This window comes from Mauremys mutica, chromosome 23, assembly GCF_020497125.1.
Source record: "Mauremys mutica isolate MM-2020 ecotype Southern chromosome 23, ASM2049712v1, whole genome shotgun sequence".
Lineage (NCBI taxonomy): Eukaryota > Metazoa > Chordata > Testudines > Geoemydidae > Mauremys > Mauremys mutica.
The window spans coordinates 235,105-241,780 of NC_059094.1; the positions used below are offsets into that span (position 1 = coordinate 235,105).

General features: G+C 46.6%; 1 non-coding gene across 1 annotated transcript; it reads right to left on the reverse strand.

Annotated features, from left to right (window-relative positions):
• Positions 1-2,567: 2,567 nt before the first annotated feature.
• On the reverse strand, positions 2,568-2,641 carry TRNAT-AGU. The gene has a single exon. It is a non-coding gene; the product is annotated as a tRNA-Thr (tRNA).
• Positions 2,642-6,676: the final 4,035 nt, after the last annotated feature.

A 6,676-nucleotide genomic window follows, 5' to 3' on the forward strand; every position in this document is an offset into this window, starting at 1 on the left:
GGAAACCTCCCCCCCTCTCTCTCTCCTAGCCACTGGAAAGAGATACCTGATTCAAACTGTTTGAATCAAACCCAGGAGGAACTCTCTTCCCCCTCCCTTCTCTGCCCGGAGATAAGCCTGTCTCACCACCGAGAGAGTGTCTTCGCCCCTCCCCCTATCCACAGTAGAAGGGATTTAATCAAGTCTTTATAGAAAGAATTTATTAAAAGAAAAACAAGAAAATACAGAATCTCTATGAGCCCAAGCTGGACACTCATAGGGTATAACCTTGCTAAGTTCTGGAGAGAATCCTCTCTCTTTCTCAGTACAACAAAACAGCAGAATTAAGAATAATCAATAACAAACACACAGAATTGCAAGCATAGGATTATTAGGTGAGGACACAAAGTATCTTTCTAATACTCACTATCTTGACTAGAAGAAATTAGTTCAGAAAGGTGGAAACTTGTAGACTTGATTAAAACATCTTGACTCTTGTAACTCCAGACGGCTAAAGACAAAGACCCCCCAAACAGAGGGAAAAGTTCCCTCCTAGGAGTTTCAAATTCTCTTCCCTGATTGGTCCTCAGGTCAGGTGCCCACCAGGTACTATGCTTTAACCCTTTACTAACTATTCATGACAGCAGTCTTGCAGTCTTGTTTTTCTAGTGAGATAGCAGAAAAGCTTATGTATAAACAAAATGTATTTGTTGCTTTTTACTGTCTGTATTATTGCTAGAAATTGTCTGAAACAACGGTATAAAGGCTTGATGTAATTGTTTACCAGTTGAGAGACCTGTCCAGGACCCTGTGTCCTATGGCACTCTCTCCCTCCATGGTAATTACTGGAGAAATAATAAAGTATTTAATTTTGCTGCACCCAAACAAAAAGCGAGAACTGAGTTTTCTTCGACAGTAGACAGATACTGGGCTAGATGGACCTTTGGTCTGACCCGGTATGGCCTTTCTTATGTTCTTATGTTCTTATGATGGGGCTGCAAAGGGCAGTCAGGGGACAGGGAGAGGGGGGGATGGGTCAGGGGTCCTGGGGGGGTGTCAAAAACATGGGGGGTTGGATGGGGCATGACCTCCCGGGGGGGCACGACCCCCTCGTGAGGTGAGAAGGAGGGAACCGGTTGTTAATATTTTGGCTGCTCATCATTGCTTACAGCATAGTGACAACCATACTACACAATTCTCATAACTTCATATGCATGAATGTTATACATCTATGGGTAGATAATGACTTTCAGCAGATCATATCCTTTCCCCTGATACCTTACAAGTCATGCTCTATATGTAAGATCACGATTATATGAAAATGAGGAATATGGGGGTTACAGCCGCTCCCCCAAAGGTCTAGAATGTCACACTAAGATTCTATTTTCATTTACGTAACCAACTTTGAACTCTCTGCCTAACACTTATAATCACTTACAATCTATCTTTCTGTAGTTAATAAACTTATTTTAATGTTTTATACTTACTTGTGAAATTGTTCAAAGTGCTTGGGAAAGCTGCTCAGATTAAAAAGGCTGGTGCATGTTCACTTTCTTTTTGAGGAAGTGGTGAATTAATTAATGAGCTTGCACTTTTCAAGAGGTTTTGAGCAGTGTAAGACGGTACATTTCTGAGGTGCAAGGCTGACGGCTGGGGAGATATGCTGGTGTCTCTCTACGTATAATTGAGGAGTGGCTTATAGAGCATTCATGCAACTTAGTTGGGTGCATTGCTGCATGTTGTTGGCTGAGTAATCACAGCACATGGAGCGGGTTTTGCTGCTTGTCACTAGTGCAGCATTGTAAGACACAGCCCAGACTGGAGAGATAAGAGGACAGAGCAGTTCCACAGTTTGGGATTGTACCCCGCGGATCCCACCACATAGAGACCCTGCTGTGACCAGCCGTGGTAATACTGTGCTTAGTGCTCTGCCTTGTAGCTTCAACAACTGCACATGCAAGATGAGTTACAGTGACCTTGACCTTGTTTCCATGTTTATCCAAAGCCTCCTTTTGACAGTTGTCAGCAAAAAGACCCGTTTCTTTTGCAAGCATTTGTATGGCTAGCCAGAGTCGGGCTTCTCCATTAACAAAAAAGATTGACCAAAAAGGGACAAGAGGAGGCACGTTCAGCAAGGCAGCACTGGATGCTGGATCCTGAATCTGCTCTTTATCCAGCAGCTCTCTTGGCAAGCTCTGCCATGGTGCCACGCTCTGGGACTTCTCCCCAAACTGCTCCATTTTTCATCAACAATAACATGAAAAGTGAAAGGACAGTCATTCTCCATTTCCTGCAAGCCCTGCAGAGAACCCTCTAGAAGGGGCTCTGTGCACAGATATCCCCAGCGAATTGCATGGCTGCACAACACAGGGTCTCCTGTCACAGCAAATTGCAGCGGAAGCAACCTCCTTGCCAATGCCAATAGCCTTTTCATCAACACCAGACTGAGGATTTGATTCTCTCCAATGCTCCGTTGGAAAGAAGCCTTTTTCTTCACAAGCAATTACTTGGATTGTCAAGAGAGGTCTCTTCTGTTTCCTAGGAAGACACAGGAAAATGTGAGCAGAGGAGACAAAAGCAATAGAACAAGGCACCACTGGGAGTTGAACCCAGGATCTCCTGTTTACTAGACAGGTGCTTTAGCCAGCTAAGCCATGGTGCCTTCTCCAGCAAGCTGTTTGCAACCACTCCACTTGATGGTCCAAGACTACACCTTCAAATTCCAAAGTAAAAATGTGCCCCATTTCCCTCAAGACTTGCAGACTTTGAGCAGGCTGGCTCTGTGTACAGAAAGCCACAGCTGAGCTGACAGAGGGCTTCTAACATGCACTTCTCCCACAAGCTGCTGTGATCAGATACTGATTAGTGCTCTGTGTTTCAGTCACAGCAGCTTCAGCTCAACTCTGAGTCATGGTAACCTTTCCATCAGCTCCAGATTTACCACTTAACACTTTCCAAGACTTAGCTGCAAGGAAGGGTCTCTGTGTCTTGAACAAGCACTTACAAGGATTGTGCAGTGAGGTCTTTTCTTTTCTTTTCATTAGAAGAAATAAAAGAAAGGCGCCTGACAGACAAACTAGGTTCAGTAAGGAAGAACTGTCAGGCCAAGCCAAGATCTTCTGGTGAGTAGGAAGGCTCTTCAGCCAGCTCTGCCCAAAGGCCACTATCCAGAGGCCACTTCCCACAGAGTCCAGTTATGGTTACAGACCCATCCTGACATTAGAGCAGGATATTTTAAAGCTTATTCTCACAGTAAAGTAACACAATTCAGCCATGTTGGCACAGAGGAGAAAGCACTCCATCATTTCACAGTTATTGCTACTGATCTCACTGACAAACTTCCTTTTCTCGGGGCTGCTCCCAGCACTTTAGGGAGCTTTTCCTCTTCTCCCTTCCAGCTGTGGTGATGGGACTGCAGCAGCTCCCCGGATGGCCAGTTTTGCTCTTTCCCTTACATCTTCACTGCTTTGGCTGAAGCTGTGTTTGCCACCAGTTTAATCCGTAGCTGAGACCTCAGGTACCAGCAGCTAGTTACAAAGGCTCAATTCCCATCACCAGCAGTGGGAGGTTATCCTGGGCTGCAGGATTTGGCCCATGGACAGTCAAGGTGCTACAGCAGCTACATTCTTACGTGGTGAGTCCTGCAGCCTATTACCAAACTGCTCTGCCATAGTCTGTAGGGGGCCTGACTTGCTGAGAATCTGGCAGAAGAGAGACCCTGGAGCAGAGAAGGAAAATGTCCTCAGCAGTCACAGCTGGCAGGAGCAGCAAAGACTGAGTATCAGACACACTTTTTCACCAGGGCAGTAAATGTGCACAACCCCCTGATATATTCTCAATTCACGCCCCCTCCCAAGGAAGCCCTATTCTGCTCTATTACACTCTCATGGGAGGAGAGGGAAGGTCCTCTCATGGATAAATAACTAGTTACAAGGTAGGAATAAATGGTCAGGTTTCAAAATGCAGAGAGGTCAATAGTGGTGTCCCCCAGGGGGTCTGGGACAAGTGCTATTCAACATATTCATAAATGATCTGGAAAAAGGGGTAAACAGCGAGGTGGCTAAATGTGCAGATGATCCAAAACTACTCAGGAAATTTAAGTCCAAAGCAGCCTGCAAAGAGTTACAAAAAGAGCTCACAAAACTGGGTGAAAGGGCAACAAAATGGTAGATTTGTTGATAAATGCAAAGTGATGAACATTGGAAAACATAATCCCAATTATACATATAAAATGTCGAGGCCAAAAATAGCTGTTGCCACTCAAGAGAGATCTTGGAGTCACTGGGGATAGTTCTCTGAAAACTCAGTGTGCAACGACGGTCAAAAAAGCAAAGAGAATCTTGGGGATCATTAAGAAAGGGCTAGAGAATAAGACAGAAAATATCATATTGCTTATGGCCGACCACATGCATTGGCCTCCCCTCAGACAGGGGACTTATAGGCCGTTCTGCCAGTTGGCGTTGGCAGCAGCAAGGGCTGGGTTCAATGTCTAGGAGAGGAGAGCAGCAGAGACGCAGGAGGAGAGAGAGTCCTGAGAGAGAAGCAATGAGAGCAGAGTGCAAACCAACCAGCTGAGGGTCTCACAGGAGTCCTGAAATAACAGTAGCTCCAGGTCCCATCAGGGCCACCCAGGGGGGAGGGTAAGTGGAGCAATTTGCCTTGGGCCCAGCAGGGGCCCCCACAAGAGTTTTTTGGGGTTCCTGGAGTGGGGTCCTTCACTAACTCTGGGGGCCCCGGAAAACTCTCATGGGACCCGGGCCGCCGGAGATTCTTCCGCTTTGGCAGCAATTCGGCAGCGGGGGGGTCCTTCCGCTCCGGGACCCGCCGCCGAAGTGCCCCAAAGTTATTTTATTCGAATTTCCTGAATCGAGTTCATACATTCAATGTTATTTGTCCCCACTAAAGCGTGTGAATTCGGGGGAGTGCGTCCACAGTACCGAGGCTGCATCGAGTGGCAGAGCATTGCACTGTGGTAGCTATCCCACAATTCCCGCAGTCTCTGCCACCCATTGGAATTGTGGGTTAAGCTCCCAGTACATGATGGGGCAAAAATATTCTCACAGGTGTTTCTGGGTGTGTGCCGTCACTCACTCCTCCCTCCGTGAAAGCTACGGCAGAGCCATGTTGCCAGCATACGGTGCAGCACAGTGCACCAACTGTCTCCTGGTATGTTGAATCCACTTCAAATGTCCTCTCCTCTTTCTATCTACATTTTCATCTAATCATTTCGCACCATTTCTCGGTCATCGTGAACAGGGCCTCACAGCTTCCAACACTTTCTCCAGATTGTCTGTGCTGGGCTCCCGTGGAAGCTACAGAAGGCAACAATTCCCCGCCATCTCTTGGCCATCATGAACAGAGCCGCACAGCTTCCGCAGCAAAATCTGCAGGTCCAAATCAAGTCTCTGGAGTACATCCATAGCTGGGATGGGTCATTCAGTCCTTTGTAGAGCTTCAGTTTGTAGCAAAGTCCCTCCAGCAGTATTTGCCTTCTCTCAATGGGTCAATTGTGTAGCTGATGGTCCTTAATGGGCCATCAAGCAGGCTAGGCAGAACTGACACCAACTTGTATGGCTGGGGTGTTCCCCAGAAGCAGAGCACAAGTTTGAAATACGAGCAGCATAGAGCCAATATTCATAACGTCAACTACAAAAATGATACACATCTAGAGATAGCATCATTATAATCAGCCAATCAGAACCTCTCCATAGACCCCTTACACAACAACCTTTCTACAATATTGGCTGCAAATATAGAACAGTGGTTGCAACGGTGATCTATACAGTTACAGATTATGTCAATAATGTCACAGGAGGTGACACGCCACCAGTGAGACTGATACTGGAATACTGCCTTCAGTTTTGGTGTCCTCATTTGAAAAAGATGTTGTGAAACTGGAGCTGGGGCAGCAAAGAGCCACCAAATGTTCTGAGGGCTGGAGAAAAATGTCTTCTAGGGAGCTATTGAAAGACCTCAACCTGTTTAGCATATCAAAAGAAGATTGAAAGGTGACTTCATTGAAGTGTTGAAGGGCCTTAATGGAGAGAAAAGATTGGCTATTAAAGGGCTCTTGAATTTAGCAGGAGAAAGACATAACAAGACCCAATGGCTGGAAGGTGAAAAGAGAAAAATTCATATTACAACTAAGACACAAAAATTCAACAGCGAGGATGTTTCACCACAGGAACAAGCTACCAAGGAAAGAGGTGGATTCACCATCTCTTGATATCAGTTAATGAAGACTAGATGCCTTTCTGGGATGTGTTTGCCCCAAAAGTAGCTCTTGTGTCATACAGGAGGCCTGTGATATGCAGGGGGTCAGATTAGATGCTCTAATGGTCTCTTCTGGCCATAAAGTCGACTAATTTCTGAAAAAACTGAGTGTAGTATTGGGAGCAGCGTCTGATGTTTTCCTGTCTAGCTGGCTTGCTTCCTAGAATGAATGCTTCTTGAGTGGGGTGACCCCAGGGAGTAGCTCAAACCTCCAAAGTGCCTGGCCAGGGGCAGGACATTGGCACAGCAAGGGAGGGGTGTGGCAGTGACATCACAAAGGCCTTTTGCAGGACCTCAGACTATTGGTGGTGGGGAGGTGGTGACCTCACAGAGAGATGCTGACATCAGCCAGGCAGGACAGGCACGAGGGGCCAGGGAAACCTCAGAGACCCCTGTGGCTTTGCTTCAGCAAGTCTCCCTCTCC